Here is a 17,254-nt window from a genome sequence, read left to right as displayed (position 1 = left end):
GAGAATAATCACGATCCTTGCTCAATATAGAGAGTCATAAACTTAAGCATCCGTAGTATTATTTAAGAACACAATAAATTATAATTCAAGACTCACGGTCATACTCGACACCAACGTGTAGATACTCGTCACCATACATATACATAGTACTCAACAAGAAGCAAATACCAAATAGGACACAACTCCTAATCCCTCAAGCTAAGGTTAGACCAAACACTTACCTCGAACTTCCACAGCCAACTCAAGCCTCAAACACCACTTTTCCTTTTGAATTCGGCTCCAAAACAATTGTATCTAGACATAATCGACTTAATAACATCAATAAATGCTAAACTATCCAATTCCAATGCTTAATTATAGCTTTCCCATCATTCTTCCCGAAAAGTCAAAAATTGACCCCGGACCCGCTTGGTCAAAACACGAGGTTTGGACCAAAACCCGATCACCCATTCACCCACGAGCCCGAATATTTAGTTCCAAAATTCAACCCCAAAACAAGGTCTAAATCACAATTATACAAAAATCCCTAACTCTACCCAAATCCCTAGTTTTCTTCCCTTAAGAACATGATTTAAGCCTATAAATCTAATGTGCGTTAATGAAAATCGAAGAAAACGAGTCTAAGATTACATACCTATGAATTGGTGGTGAAATCCCTTTTCAAAAATCGCCCAATTCAGAGTTTGGAAGAAGAAGTTATGAAATTTTGACTAAGTCTCGTTTTTGCTTCTGTTTTAAAATCACTGGACAGGCCTTCATCGTGTTCGCGATGAGTTAGGCCTCAGTGGCCTTCGCGTTCGTGATATTAGGCTCGCATTCGTAGAGCTTTGGCCATTCAAGCCTTTGCGTTCACGGGCCAATGACCGTGTTCATGTAGAACAAGTGAGAACCCCATCCCCCAGGCCAATTGCCTTACGCGTTCGCGAGTACCTGGACGCGTTCGCGAGTACCTGGACGCGTTTGCGAAGGGTACTCCCCCGTCAGCCTCGCATTTGCGTCTCAGGCTTCGCGTTCGTGAAGAAGAAATCTAGCACCTGGGAAATTTGCCTTACGCATTAGCGAGTGGGACCACGCGAACGCGAAGAACAAAATCCCTATGCATTGAACAACAAAAACCTACAACTTTCAATAGTTCAAAAACTTTCCGAAACCCATCCGAAACTCACCCGAGCCCTCAGGGCTCTAACCCAAACAGATACACTAACTCAAAAACATCATATGAACTTATCCGTGTGATTAAATTTCCTAAATAACCCCCTAAACAATGAATTAAACCTCAAAATCAATGAAATATTTCAAAACTTCTTAAAACATCAAATTTTGCATTTAAGGTCCGAATCACGTCAAATGACATCCGTTTCTTACCAAATTTCACAGGCTTATCTTATTTTACATATAAGACCTGTAACGGACTCTGGAACAAAAATACGAGCATGATACCATCAAATTCTAAATGCATTTCATTTCCAAAACTGATAGAAATTTCCAGAAAACAATTTTCTTTAAAAATTTATTTCTCAGGCTTGGGACCTCGGAATTCGATTTCGGGTATATGCCTAAGTCCCATATTTTTCCGTGGACCCTTCGAGATCTTCAAATCATGGGGGTCTGTTTACCCAAAATGTTGACTGAAGTCAACTCAAATGCATTTTAAGTCAAAATTTCAACATTTTCATAGATTTTCACATAATAACTTTCTGGCTACACGCCCGGACTGTACATGCAAATCGAGGTGATGCTGAAAGATGTTTTTAAGGCCTCAAAATGCAGAATTCATTTTAAAAACAAGTGATGACCCTTTGGGTCATCACACAAGGATTGCTGATTTATTTGATAAGCTTCAGGTTGCTAGGGTGCTTTCAAAGATTGATTTGAGATCTGACTACTATCAGTAGAGGATTAAGGCATCCGATGTCCCTAAGAGAGCTTTTCACACTCGGTACGGGCATTATGAGTTTCTAGTGATGTTATTTGGGTTGACAAATGCCCCAACAACTTTTATGAATTTGATGAACTGGGTGTTCAAGCTTTATCTGGATTCCTTTATGATTGTTTTAATTGATAATATCTTGATCTACTCCCACAGCCGAGAGGAGCACAAGCAACATCTTCGAGTCGTTCTCCAAACTCTGAGAGATAGCCAGTTGTATGCTAAGTTTTCGAAATGTGAGTTTTGGTTGAGTTTAGTAGCATTCCTAGGTCACATCGTATCACCAGAGGGTATTCAGGTGGATCCTAAGAAGATTGAGGCAGTCAAGGATAGGCCTAGACCCACATCAGCTACAAAGATTCGGAGTTTCTTGGGTTTGGCGGGTTATTACCGTCGGTTTGTGTAGGGGTTTTCATCTATAGCAGCCCCAATGACTAGTTGACCTAGAAGGGTGCCCAATTCAGGTGGTTGGACGAGTGTGAGGCAAGCTTTCAGAAGTTCAAGGCAGCTTTGACTACGATGTCGGTGTTGATATTTCCCACAGGTTCAGGGCCATATACAGTATATTGTGATACATCTTGTATTGGACTTGGTGCAGTGTTGATGCAAAATGGCAAGGTTATTGCATATGAATCGTGACAGTTGAAGGTCCACGAGAAGAATTATCCGGTTCATGATTTGGAGCTAGCAGCCATTGTTCACGTGCTAATTATTTGGAGGCATTATTTATATGGTGTTTCATGTGAGATGTTCATAGATCACAAGAGTTTGCAATACTTGTTCAAGCAGAAAGAGCTAAATTTGAGGTAGAGGAGGTGGTTGGAGCAATTGAAAGACTATGATATCACCATATCGTATCATCTTGGGAAGGCCAATATGGTGGCCGATGCTTTGAGCAAGAAGTAAGCCAGTATGGGCAGCCTTGCGTATATTCCCGTCGGTGAGAGACCGCTTGTTTTGGATGTTCAGGCTTTAGCCAACCAGGTTGTGAGGTTGGATGTTTCTGAGCACAACCATGTTCTAGCTTGCACAATCGCTCGTTCTTCATTATTTGAGCGTATCAGAGATCGACAGTATGTTGATACTCATTTGCTTGTCTTTAGAGACACAGTATGGCACGGAGGGATACTGTTGGAGACGATAGAGTTTTGAGGATGCAGGGTCGAGTTTATGTGCCTAATATGGATGGACTTCGTGAGTTGATTCTAAAGGAGGCCCATAGTTCACAATATTCTATTCATCTGGGCGCCGCTAAGATGTTTCAGGACCTGCGTCAACATTATTAGTGGAGGAGGATGAAGAAGGATATTGTTGCGTACGTAGCTTGGTGTTTGAATTGTCAGCAGGTAAAGTACGAGCATCAGAGACTTGGGGGTTTGCTTCAATAGATTGAGATTCCTGAGTGGAAATGAGAGCTTATCACTATGGACTTTGTTGTTGGACTCCTACAGACTCAGAGGAAGTTCAACTCAGTGTAGGTTATTGTGGATAGGCTGACTAAATTGGTGCATTTCATTCCTGTGGAAGTTTCCTATTCTTCTGAGTGGTTGGCAGAGATTTATATCGGTGAGATTGTTCGTCTCCCTGGTGTGCTTTTGTCTATCATTTCTGACCGAGGTATGTAGTTTACCTTGCATTTTTGGAGGGCAGTACAACATGAGTTGGGTACGCGGGTCGAGTTGAGCACATCATTTCATCCTCAGACGGACGGATAGTTCGAGCGCACTATTCAAATTTTGGAGGATATGCTCCGAGCATGTGTTATTGACTTTGGAGGTTTTTGGGATTAGTTCTTGCCATTAGCGGAGTTTACCTACAACAACAGTTATCAGTCGAGCATCCAGATGGCTCCCTATGAGGCATTATATGGTAGGCGGTATCGGTCGCCAGTTGGGTGGTTTGAGCCGGGAGAGGCTCGGTTGTTGGGTACATATTTAGTTCTAGATGCCTTGGAGAAGGTTAAGATCATTTAGGATAGGCTTCGTATAGCTTAGTCCAGGCAGAAGAGTTATGCCGACCATAAGGTTCGTGATGTGGCATTCATGGTTGGAGAGTGAGTGTTGCTTGGGGTGTCGCCCTTGAAGGGTGTGATGAGATTTGGGAAGAAGAGCAAGCTAAGCCCTAGGTTCATCGGGCCTTTTGAGATCCTTGATCGAGTGGGAGAGGTGGCTTACAGACTTGCGTTGCCGCTGGGTTTATCATCTTTGAATCCAGTATTTCATGTGTCCATGCTTTGAAAGTATCACGACGATCTATCCCACGTGTTAGACTTCAGCACTGTCCAGTTGGACAAGGATTTGACCTACGAGAAGGAGCCGGTGGCCACTCTAGACCGGCAGGTTCGACATTTGAGATCGAAGAGTTATCCGTTAGTTCATGTGCAGTGGAGAGGTCAGCCTATTGAGGCAGCTACATAAGAGTTCGAGTCCGATGTGCAGAGTCGATATCCCCATCTTTTCAACGACTCAGGTGCTATGTCTGTTCGAGGACGAACGATTATTTTAGAGGTGGAGAATGTGATGACCCAAAAGGTCATCTCTTGTTTTAGAAGTCAAATCTGTGTTTCGAGGCCTTAAAAACCTCCTTTTGTCCCTTCTCGATTTACGTCCACAGTTCTGGCGTATATCCAGAAAGACCTTATGTGAAAATTTTAAGAAATAATGAATTTTGGCTTAAAAGATCATTTTTGTTGACTTCGGTCAACGTTTTGGGTAAACGGACCCGAACCCGTGTTCCGTTGGTCCCGGAGGGTCCGTAGTAAAATATGGGACTTGGGCGTATGCCCGGAATCGAATTCCGAGGTCCTTAGCATGAGAAATGAATTTGTGAAGAAAATTGTTTAACTGGAAATATAATGGTTTTTAGAAATTTAACAATGCTTGATTTTGATGGTATCGAGCCTGTATTTTGGTTCCGGAGCCCGGTACAAGTTTAATATGGTATTTAAGTTATGTCTGTGAAATTTGGTAGAAATGGAGTTTATATGACGTGATTCACACCCTCGGTTATAAAAAATAGGAACTTTAAGTGTTTTTGAGAATTTCATTGATTTTGATGCTAAATCCATAATTTTAGGTGTTATTTTAGCGATTTGATCGCTACAGGATGTTTTAGACTTAGAAAATTTGGTATTTGTGCTGGAGCAGCTATTCTGCTGTGTTTTTCTTCGCGTTCGCAAAGCTACTCTCGCGAACGCGAAGGGAGGGCTGGTCGGGTGAGTTTTTCTTCTTCGCATACGCGAAGGCTTGGTCGTGAACGTGGAGTGATGGGTGCTTTACCCTTCACGAACGCGACTGGCTTATCGCGAATGCGAAGCATTGGGGACCTGGGGGAGGGGTCAGACTTCCTTCTACGCGAACCTGAGCATGGTCTCGCGAACGCAAAGGTCAGGGGGCAAAGCCTTCGCGAACGCGACGGGGGTTTCGCGATCGCGTAAGCATAGCAAGGCAGCTCTTCGCGAACGTGACAGTATCCTCGCGGAAGCGATGAACACTGTCTCCCAGTTCATAAACAGTCCCAAATCGGGACTTGGGTCATTGTTTCAAAATTTCAAAAGCTAATTGGCATAGGGGCGATTTTCAAAAGACAATTTCTTCCCAAAGTGTTGGTAAGTGATTCTAAACCATTTTCTAACAATTACCCATTGTATCATCAACGTCCAACCAAAAATCTTGTTCTTTAAGGGTAGAAATTAGGGATTTTGGGGGAACTGGGATTTTTACAAATTTGGGAATTTAAACCTCGATTTGGGGTCAGATTCGAAAACTAATTGCATAACCGAGCTCGGTGTGAATGGGTAATCATTTTTTGGTCCGAATGTTGAGTTTTGACCAAGCGGGCCCGGGGTTAGTTTTTGATTTTTCGGAAAGAATGTTGGGAAATCTATAGTTTTTCATTTGAATTGGTTTCTTTGGCTCCAATTGGTGTTAATGAGTTAATTATGAATAGATTCGGGCGGATTGGAAGTGGAAATTAAGGGAAAAGCGGTATTTGAGGCTTGAGTTTGGTCGGAATTGAAGTAAGTGTTTGGTCTAACCTTAGCTTGAGGGAATAGGTGTTGTTGTCTTACTTGCTATGTGTTTAATTATTGAGTATAGGTATGGTGACGAGTATCTATACGTTGTTGTTGGGTCATAGCATGCAAATGATCCTTATACTTGTAACCATTGTGTCTATTATCACGTATTGTTCATGCTTAAGGTGGTTACTCTTCATGGTGAACAAGTTTGGTTATATTTTCTTGTTATTGGGTAATTGTTGAGTGTTTACTCAAGTTGAAACTTACATTGTGAATTTAACTATTGAAACGAGATTGGTTATAACTGATTCCCTTGCCGGGATGTTATTGTTTTCTATTGTTTGGGTGAGGAAAGAGTGATAAAGCACGAAGGGTGATACCGTGCATATTCATACTTATGCATATGGTGAGAAAGAGTGATAAAGCACGAAGGGTGATGCCATGCACATTTACATTTATATTGATGCATATGGCGAGGAAGAGAGATAAATCACGAAGGTGAAGCCGTGCACATTTCTATTATTCATATGGTGAGGAAGAGTGATAAAGCACGAAGGGTGATGCCATGCACATTTCTATTATTGATTGCATGGTGGGGATTGAGTGTAAAAGCACGAAGGGTGATGCAGTGTATTTTTTGTTTGCTGTGATTATTTGCTGTTATCGGTTCAAGTCCATTAATTGTTTAATTTCCGTTACTACTGTGATTCCTTATTCTGGTACCTCCATAGCATGTTGCCCCTTTCTGTTAATTTCTGTTTAGCTTCTATTATTGTTATTATGTTAGTATATTGTTTAACTGCATAGGTTTATGTTGGTTGTCGTGTCCTAGCCTCGTCACTATTTTACCGAGGTTAGGCTCGACACTTACCAGTACATGGGATCGGTTGTACTGATACAACACTCTGCACTTTCTGTGCAGATCTCGGTGCCGGACCTTGTGAGTAGAGTTTGGGTGGCTACCTTCAGTCCATTGGAGACCCAAGGTAGTCCTGCAAGCGTCTGCAGACCCTGGTGTCCCCTTCTATCCTATTTCTTTTCTGTGTTATCTACTTTCAAAACATATGTGTATTTCTTTGTTCAGACCATTGCTTGTAGTATTCGTAGACTGTCCGTGAGTTGTGACACCGGTTCTGGGTGGAGTTTTATTATGGTTTCTTTATTAATATTAAGATAATCTGTTAAATTCTGTTATTCCGCATTTATTCTGCTGATTTACTTTTGTTGACTTGTAAATTGTTAAAAGATAAAAGAAAAAGGTAAAGTATTCTGTAACGTTGGCTTTCCTAGTGAATACAATGTTAGCCGCCATCACGGTCTCGACAGTAGAAAAATTAGGGTCGTGACAGGGATGTGGAGAGAGAAACGTGGGGGGAGTGGAAGATACGTTAGAGTGATTTTAGGACACTAATTATTATAATTAATTCTCTTAAAATATACATAAATGGTAATGGGTATATAATATGTAATTATAATAAAACTTGAGTAGGGAGAGTAATAAAATTTTTAATAGTATATAGGTATGTAAAATTCCCAAAAATATTCTCAAAATGAACTCTCTAAAAAGTATGTGAAAGCAAAGCGGTTCTGCTAAAGGAATTTTCCTAATTATTCGGATGTATCATGTGTGATTTTAAATATGATGACGCTTTGAGATAACCTCGAGTTGGCGAAATACAATATTACCGGACAAAGTCAGAATTTAAAGTATACAATCTCAAGTTAATATACTAGTTTAAATATCCATAAATATTTTTATGGATTTTTTATAAATATATAGGATCTTGAGCATTAAAGCTATTGGGTTCAAGTGAATCCGTAGATTACAAACTAAATCCGCCTCTAGTTATTTATCTGTATCCGAGGGTCTATTGGAAACAATCTCTTTATCTCCACAAGGTAGGGGTAAGGTCTGCGTACCCTCCCCAGACCCCACTATGTGGGATTATATTGGGTATATTGTTATTGTATTATTGGCCAATATAAAAAGGTTTTGTTGGGCTAACCTTTTATAACGACCCGACTTGTTATTTTAAGAATTAACGCCTCGTTCAACGACTTAAGATCTCAAGCAACTTCTTAATATGTATTATGACCCGCATGTGTGGTCGAGTTTGGTTTTCGGAAGATTCGGAGTTAAATTTAAAGAATAGTTCTTATTTTGAAGCTTAAATGGAAAGAGTTGACCGGAGAGTTGACTTTTGAACAAACGACCCCAGAATGGAATTTTGATGATTCCAATAGTTTAGTATGGTGATTTTGTACTTAGTAGCATGTTCGGAATTGGATTTGGAAGTCCGTAGGACAATTCGGCGCATTTTGGCAAAAGTTGGAAAATAGAAGATTTTTGGAAAGTTTGACCGAGAGTTGACTTTTTGATTTCGGGGTCAGAATCCAATTATGAAAATTGGAACAACTCCATTATGTCATTTATGACTTGTGCGTAAAATTGAAGTCATTCCGGATTGATTTGATATGTTTCGGCGCAAAAATATAGAAGTTGGAAGATTTGAAAACTCATAATTCGATTCGATGCGCGATTCGTAATTTTGGCGTTGTTTGACGTGGTTTGAAGCCTCAATTAAGTGCATATTGTATTTTGGAACATGTTGGTATAATTGGTTAAGGTACCGAGAGTCTCGGGTGGATTTCAGAAAGTTAATGGAATGGATTTCAGACAAAAGAAACTGCTGCTTTTTCTGCTGCAGCTGGTGTTTTGGACAACAATGGTGCAATCGAGGAGGCTACTTTGGAAGCTGATATCTCGAATTTTATAAAGAATCTGAACATTTACAAAACATGAAAATTGTAGCTCTTTAATTCTAGTTTCCATAAAACTAAACCATTCATCATTTGGATATTTGTACAGAAAGTTATGATCGATTTAATGAAGGCTGGTAATGCTGTTTTATAATTTTCCCAGAAATTTCTGATGCGAGGAGCCTAGTTTGGAAGCTTATATCTCGATATCCATCAGGAAGCTGAAGATTTGCAAAACATGAAAATTGTAGACCTTGTATTCTAGTTTCCAGAAAGTTAAACCATTCATAATGTGGACATTTGTACAGTGCGTTATGACCGATTGCATAAAGGCTGGTAAACATTTAGTGGCGACTTTTAGTGACGAAAATGGCTTTAGTGACGGATGGGCAGAAACATTTAATCACAGAAATCAGCACTTTGCCATTTCATTTTGGAATTTTTGGAGCTCGGTTCTTGGGCGATTTTTGTGCGATTTTCACGTGAAAACATTGAGGTAAGTGTTCCTTATCCTATATTGATTATATTTCACGATTCTATACTCATTTATATCATGAATCTATGAATTTATGGAAGAAAAATCAGATTTTTAGCAAATCTTCCAAAAACGAAAATCTAAGGTTTGAAAGCCAGTCCGATGTCGGAATTTGATAAAATTGGTATGGTTGAACTCGTATCGGAATAGGTGTTCGGATTTCGCGAAAATTATGTTGGGTTCCGAGAGGCAAGTCCCGCGTTGACTTTTGGTTGAGTTTTTGAATGTGAAATTTTAAGTCGATGTTATATTATCCAAAATTATTTCCGATAAATTTTAATGAAGTTATACAATTAATATGGATAGATTTGAGCCGTCCGGAGGTTAATTCAAGCAAGAAGGCGATTGTGAAATATCGACATGACTTCAAAAAGGTAAGTATCTTGCCTAACCTTGTGTGGAGGAATTTCCCCTTAGGCATTGAGTCTTATGTAAAAATTGTGTGATTGAAAATCATGTACGTGAGGTGACGAATACGTACTTGGTTTATATGTGCAAATTATATCGGTTAAAATTTTTAGACACCCGTATGTATTTAATTGAAAATGGTTGATACTTAGTAAATCTTTGATTTGTCATGCCTCATTCTTTGTTTGTCGAGTTTGTATTTATATAATAATTTGGTATGATTTCTACTTGGATTTTTATGTGAATTCCATGTGTTTGGTGATTTGATATTTCCTAGAAATAATTTTATTATGGATTATTCATCTGCAAATAATTAATTAAATAAGGTAAGACGAGGCATTAATATAATTATTGAAAATTTAGATTAAAGAAGGTGTTGTCCTATGATGAATTATTTTTCCATCCTTGTTGTTGTTTTGAGGTTTTATATACGTTGCGTGGAGCCTTGGGCTTTTCATTGTGAAATTAATTGATTTTGTTGTATCTTTGGAATTGATTGTGGCCTATGGACAATTTGTGATATGAATTGTTGTATGGTGTTGTTGTGATAATATTCCGTGTAAATTATTGTGTAATTTGAGTTATTATTATGAGGACATAAGGGTGGCATTCCATTGTTAATATTACGTGGGTATAAGGGTGGCATTTCACTGTGGTTATGCGTGTTGGGATATTGTCTGGGCGGTGTGATAAGGATGGCTATTATACGGAGTGATAAGGGAGGCTATTATACGGAGCGATAAGGGAGGCTATTATGGGAGTGATAAGAGTGGCTATTGTCAGGGATGATAGGTGATGATGCGGGGTATTGTGTTGGTAATTGTTATGTGATGATGAGGGGATATTATGCTGGTAATATTTATGTTGTGTTATGAATTCCTTGTGAGTTCGTTTACATAGTGTGTAATAATATGGGTACTATGTGCCGGGGAAATATGATAAATTTATTATTGGCATGTGAATTGTCCGTGCAGTTATGATATGAAATATGGGCACGAGGTACCGTGGTTATATAATTAAAATGATATTGGCACGTGAATTTTCCACGCAGTTGTGATATGAAATATGAGCACGAGGTGCCGTGAGTAAATGATGACAATTTTGGTACGTGAGTTGTCCGTGCGGTTGTGATAGAAGTATTGGCACGAGGTGCCATGGAAATATGAAAATGGACTGAGACCCGTATTTCATGATTTCAAAATGAGGTGTCACATAATGACTTTTGATTGAAAGAATTATATTCGAAAAAATATTATTTGAAAGAATTTTTATTCGAAAGATATTTGTTGAAAGAATTTTATTGGAAAGGATTATATTATAAGGATTATTATTTGAAAAACTTATGGGTGAAAGATTTATATTTGAAGGCCTTGGTTAATTGGTTGTACTTGTATTCATTAGTTGTTGAACAAAATTTATAGTGTTTTTGTTGCCTTGCTGTTTATATCACTGGTTGATATTTGCTGCTATCACTGCTAGTTGTTTTCAGTACTATTGTATAATGCTATATTGCACAGATTATTTGACTACTGTACCTCATCACTACTTGTCACGACCCAGATTTCCCACCCTCGGGAGTCGTGATGGTGCCTACTAATGTGAGCTAGGCAAGCCAAACCTTTAATCTAATTACTTCACTAACCAATTATTTATTTTTAACAAATATAAGACGTTAATGTGGTAACAACAGAAATTCAAATTTAAGCGGAAGACAACAATAAGATTTATTAAAAACTGCATCTATTACAAATACTTAAGCCTTAACCACCCAAACTGGTGTCACTGTGTCACAGACTGTCTAAGATTGCTACATACAAAGTCTGAAGAAATAACAGTACACTGTTTCTGAATAAAAGGAAAATGAAATGGGAAATAGGGACAGAGGGAGACGCCAGGGCCTGCGGACGCCTGCAGGTCTTCCTTGAGTCTCCGGATGGACTAAAGGAAACCTCCAAGCTACTATCCAAAAGCTGCTCCGGGATCTACACATAGTGCAGAGTGTAGTATCAGCACAACCGACCCCATGTGATGGTAAGTGTCCAGCCTAACCCCGACGAAGTAGTGACAAGTCTAGGACCGGACTACCAAATAAACCTGTGCAGTTAAAATATATATACAGCGGAAAAGAAATACATAAATAAACAAATACAGATAGGAGGGGGGAAACATGATTTGGGGAATAACAGGTAAAACAGAATATCAAGAGAATTATAAAGGAATCAAAATCAACCACTAACAAGAATAAGGAAAACAAAGGCAGATTTCACTTTCTTTTCACATCTTGTTGTAGGCGTGCAACCCGATCCCATTTCATGTATCTCGTGGCAGGCGTGCCACCCGCTCCCATTTCATGTATCTCGTGGCAGGCGTGCCACCAACTCCCATTTCATTTATCTCGTGGTAGGCATACCACCCGCTCCCATTTCATTTATCTTGTGGTAGGCATACCACACGCTCCCATTTAATTATATCTTGTGGTAGGTGTACCACCATGTGATGACCCGGCCAATCATCTCATGAGTTACCGCTCCATTTCCCCCATTTCAGCTTCTTTATGCTTCGTTATCCATATTTTTGTGGTATCGGGTTGGTCGGATAGAGTCCGGAATGAGTTTGGTGAAGTTTGAGAAACTTAGTCTCTTTTTAGAAGGCTTAAGTTGGAAAAGTCAACTGGATATTGACTTATTTGTTAGAAGTTCAGAAGTGAGTTCCGATGGTTCGGTTAGCTTCGGGAGGTGATTTGTGACTTAGGAGCGCGATCGGAATGGGTTTTGGAGTTGTAGAGAAGATTTAGGCTTAAATTGGCGAAGTTGATATTTTGGCGGTTCCGGTTGATAGGCGAGATTTGATATAGGGTCCGGAATGGAATTTCGAGAGTGACAGTAGCTTCGTTGTGTTATTTGGGATGTGTGTGCAAAAGTTTAGGTCATTCGGACGAGATTTGATAGACTTTTTGATCAAAAGCATAATTTAAGAGTTCTTAGGCTTGAATCCTATATTAAATTGGTGATTGATGTTGTTGTGAGCATTCCGAAGTTTTGAAAAAGTTTGAACGATGTCATGGTATGTGTTGGTACAATTGGTTTGAAGTTCCGGGAGTTCCGGGATGTTTTAGGCTGAAAATCATAGCTGTAGCAGGTCTAGAAGGGTTGCAGGCCTCGGAACCCACCCGCACGGTCCGCACAAAAAGAAGTGCGGCCACGGTATGTGCTGTGCGAACCACACAAAATGAAGTGCGGCCGCGGTAGGTGCTGTGCGGACCGCACAAAATGCAGTGCGGCCGCGGTGGGGAACATTTCACTGGTCCTACTTCGGAAGCTCATATCTTTTGATCTATAAGGAATTTTGAGATGATTCAAAAACGAAAGTTGTAGCCCTTCGTGTCTAGTTTCCAGAAAGGTAAAGACATCAAATTTGGACATCTGTAGCGAAAGTTATGGCCAAAATACTAAAGAATGTCACTCCAGAGGAAAGCCTGTGCGGGCGCGGTCTTTTTTGTGCGGACCGCACTGGTTTTGAGCAGACCGCGGTCAATTTTGTGCAGCCAGTGGAGGTGGAAATTTGTGGGGTACTCTATAAATAAGAGGCTTTGGATTTTATTTGATATTTTGACCTAGAGAGCTCGGATTTTGGTGATTTTTCGAATGTTTTTCAAGAAATTCATCGAGGTAAGTGATTCTAACTCAGATTTGGCTAGAGTACATGAATCTATCATTGAATTCATCATTTAATTCGTGATTTGGGAAGAAAATTGTGAAATCATTCAAAAATGTAAAATGATGATTTGAAGGACCAAATGGTATCGGAATTGGATAATTTTTGTATGATTAGAATCGTGAGAGTATAACGATTCTAGTTTTGTAAATTTTGTCAAATTCCAAGATGTGGGCCCGGGGGTCGGGGTTGACCAATTTCTGGAATTTTGTGGTAATTCGATTGTTTTTGCTTGGGCTTTGTTCCCTTAGCATATTGTGACGTATTCGTTCTGATTTTGGATAGATTCGACGCGCGTAGAGGCCAATTCGAGGGGCAAAGGCGTCACGAGCTAGAGAATTAGCCGGTTCGAGGTGAGTAATGATTAATGATGCTTTGAGAGTGTGAAACCCCGGATTGCACATCGTAATGCTATATTGATGTGAGACACACGTTTGATGATGAGCGTGTGGTCGTATACTATTGGGAATTGTGACTTGGTCCATCCCGGTTGATGATTTTACCGCATATTTGACTGAAACTTATTTGCTATCATCATTATTTGGGTTGAACGCCATATTTGGGCTTCGTGCCAACCTATTTGGACCCTTCGGGGATTTTTACTACCATTTCCTCACTATTTTGAATTATTACTTGAACTCAGTCCCGTTATTATCCTCTATTTTACTACTCAGCCATTTTTAATCAGTTTTAAGACTTAAATAATATTTTAAATGATGTTTTGGGCAGAGAAATTCTGTTTTACGATTGCCCAAGGGGCTTGTGATGATTTTGGACTAATTAAAGGCCGAGGGCCTAGTTGTGAGGATACACTGGTACTGATATGAGGCTGAGGGACTGAGATATATATATATACGCCACGAGGTGGCTTGATTGATATGAGGCCGAGGGCCTAGATTTGATGCCATGAGATGGCTTGACATTGCGCTTGGCTGTAAGGGGACCCTCCTGGAGTCTGTACACCCCCAGTGAGCGCGGGTACTCATTGTGATGTAAGATTGAGCCCGAGGGGCTGGTACTGTTCTGAGATGTTGCCTGAGGGGCGAATTTGTTGATACTGTGCCCGAAGGGTGAACTTCTATTTGTTTGCTTACCCATCAATTACTTGTTTTACTTGTTGAAAAGGGATTTACTTAACTCTTCACTGTTTCACTGTTTTAAGTGATTTTTACTGCTTCAGTATAGAATGCCTTGTGTTTTACATGTTTTTTTACTTTCAGTCATTATTTACATTTGTTACTCACTGAGTTGGAGTACTCACTTTACTCCCTGCACCCTGTGTGCAGATTCAGGCGTAGCTAGTACCGTTCCTGAGTGCTGATTCCTCCAGTTCCAGGCGGTTTTTTGGAGATTATGAGGTAGCTGTTGACGTCCGCAGCCCTGTGTCTCTACTTCTCTGTCATTTCTGTTTCTTTCAAACACTTGTAGTAGTTTATCACTTTAGTAGACTAGTATTATGGTTTAGAGATGCTCGTGACTTGTGACACCCCGGTTAGGGCTGTGTCGGGTTAGACTTTCCGTATTGTTATCAATATTTCCACTATTTGGTATTGTTTAAATCATGTTTAGACTATTTTTATGCTGACTAACTGCTTTAAAAGTTGAGTTGGGTTCATCACGACCGGGTTCAGGGTTAGGGTCGTGACAAGTTGGTGTGAGCACGTGATTTTTGCCTTACGAAAAACTACTCCAAAATAAATCAAAAATAAAATAAATTTCTTTTATTGTGTAATTTCTGAATTTGCGTGGTGTTAAATATTTGTGTTATGTTCGTAAATGTTTATTTTGTCATAATAAAATGAAAAAATAAAATAAAATACATATTGCATGCATATAGGATTTAATTATGCATTTAAGAGATAATTTAAATAAAATCACAAAAAATATGCATTCGTTCTATTTTTAAATGTGTTACTGTGTAATTAATGTTTTGACTATGTGTTAAATAGTTGTTATGAAGTAATTAATATCTTGTGTAAGGTTAAAAATTGTTTTGTAATTTTATTAGGATTTTTTTATTAATAATAAAATTAGAAAATAAAATAAAATAGAATGGGAAAATCGGACCTGGATTTAAAATCCAGGCTCAAATCAAATTACACTTCCTCAGCCCAATCCAAACAGCCTGTCCAGTCCAGTCCCAAGCTAAGACCAAACGACGTCGTTTGGTCACCTCTCATCAAGGGCCGTTGGATTAAATCCAATCAACGGTCAAGATCCCCTGCCCTTACCCGCAACCCATAACCCGACCCAATGACCCGATTCAAGTCCGACCCCAACTTTAAACCAAACGACGTCGTTTGGTTTAATGAATTAATCCTGGCCATCCATTCTACTTGATCCAACGGACGATACCAATCCACCCCACCCCTATATAAATCCCAAGCCTTTACCCGGCCCCTAACTGAACACCCCCCCTCCTACACTGTTCATCATCATCCCCCAAACCCCCACTCCAAACCCTAGCCGCCCTAGGATTCCACCGCCTGAAACCCGGCGGCATCAACGCCACCGGTCACCACCTTAACACCCCAGAACCCCCTGAACATCCTCTACACGAATCCGACCTTAGATTCCTTCGAATCAGGCCCCAACCCTTCGAATCTTAAATCGAAGGTTGGCCTGAAAACCTGATCTAAACCAATCAGCACCTAGTTAACACCATAGCTTCCCCTAGTCATCCTGAGTATGGATCTGTTGTTTGTTTGGCTCGAATCAGTTCCGAGCTTCTCGAATCTTCTTTTGAAGATTCGGACCAAACAAGAACAAGCTCAGATTTGTTTTAAGCTGACACCAAATGACCCCTAGGCTACCCTCACCCTTGTGTCATGTTTGGTTCTTCTCGAATCTGACCAGAAATGGTTAAATCCCAAATCGAATTTTTAAGAACCCTAAAAATACCAAACTTTCGGATTCTGTTCAGATTAAGTAAAGATTGAGGTTCAATCGACCTTAGTCGAAGTATTTTCAGTGGAAAATACTTCGACTAAGGTCTGTTTGATTTCAAACAAAAATCCAAATCCAAGCTGAGTTCGAGTCGGATTAAAATTGAAGATTCAAAGGTATTTTTTCTATTATTTTGTGTATTCTACGTGTGTTGTTGTTTGTCTTAATAGCTTGTTAATTTTTCATGATTTTATTTGATTAATTCTGTCACCTTTGTCTCATGCCCGTCTATATGGTCAAATATGAAACTGTTTCAGTTGGTTGTGATTGTTCATAATGTAAGTAATCGACTCGATTAAGTTCGTCGATTAGTTATATTATGAATTCTCACTTATGATAATGCTAATGAAAAACAGTCTGCTTCTATTGTTTTAGACCAATTATGGACAATTGTTGTAGATAATCAATTTAAATTAATACTCGTCAGTTAAATCACCCTTGTTTACATTTCAATGAGTCTGTCAAAATGAATGTTGTGTATATGTTGATTTCTGAACCAGTAAGTTTCAGGGCATTAACAGTATACTGACAATGCCCCTGCACTTATGCTAAATTCAATTTCAATTCAGACTTTGTTCTGTTAAGTTCTGTGTATTGTTAAAATGTTTGTGTACAAGTTCAGTGTTCAAATCTGAATCTAGTTTTGTCCATTAGCTATTAGACATTGGGTGTTGGATCAATTAGCTATCATTGAGTAGACAGAATGTTTGTTTGATTTAGGAATTGGTTATTAGTTGCTAAACAGGTTTAATTCAGATAATTTGGTTAAGGTTTAAGCAGTTTTGGTCTGGGGCAGTAATAACAGTAATATTAAGGGATTTTCAGGGGTAGTTGAGGAATGAAACAGTAGGGTAATGTAATAATAGTAGTGGGCTGAAAGTGGAATGTAATGGCTATAATTTAAATACTAATGGGAAACAAGGGATAATGGGGTTGCTGAAAA

This window comes from Nicotiana sylvestris, chromosome 2 (genome assembly GCF_000393655.2).
Source record: "Nicotiana sylvestris chromosome 2, ASM39365v2, whole genome shotgun sequence".
In the NCBI taxonomy this organism is placed as follows: domain Eukaryota; kingdom Viridiplantae; phylum Streptophyta; class Magnoliopsida; order Solanales; family Solanaceae; genus Nicotiana; species Nicotiana sylvestris.
The sequence above is the reverse complement of the archived record's forward strand: the minus strand, read 5'-3'. Positions refer to the sequence as shown.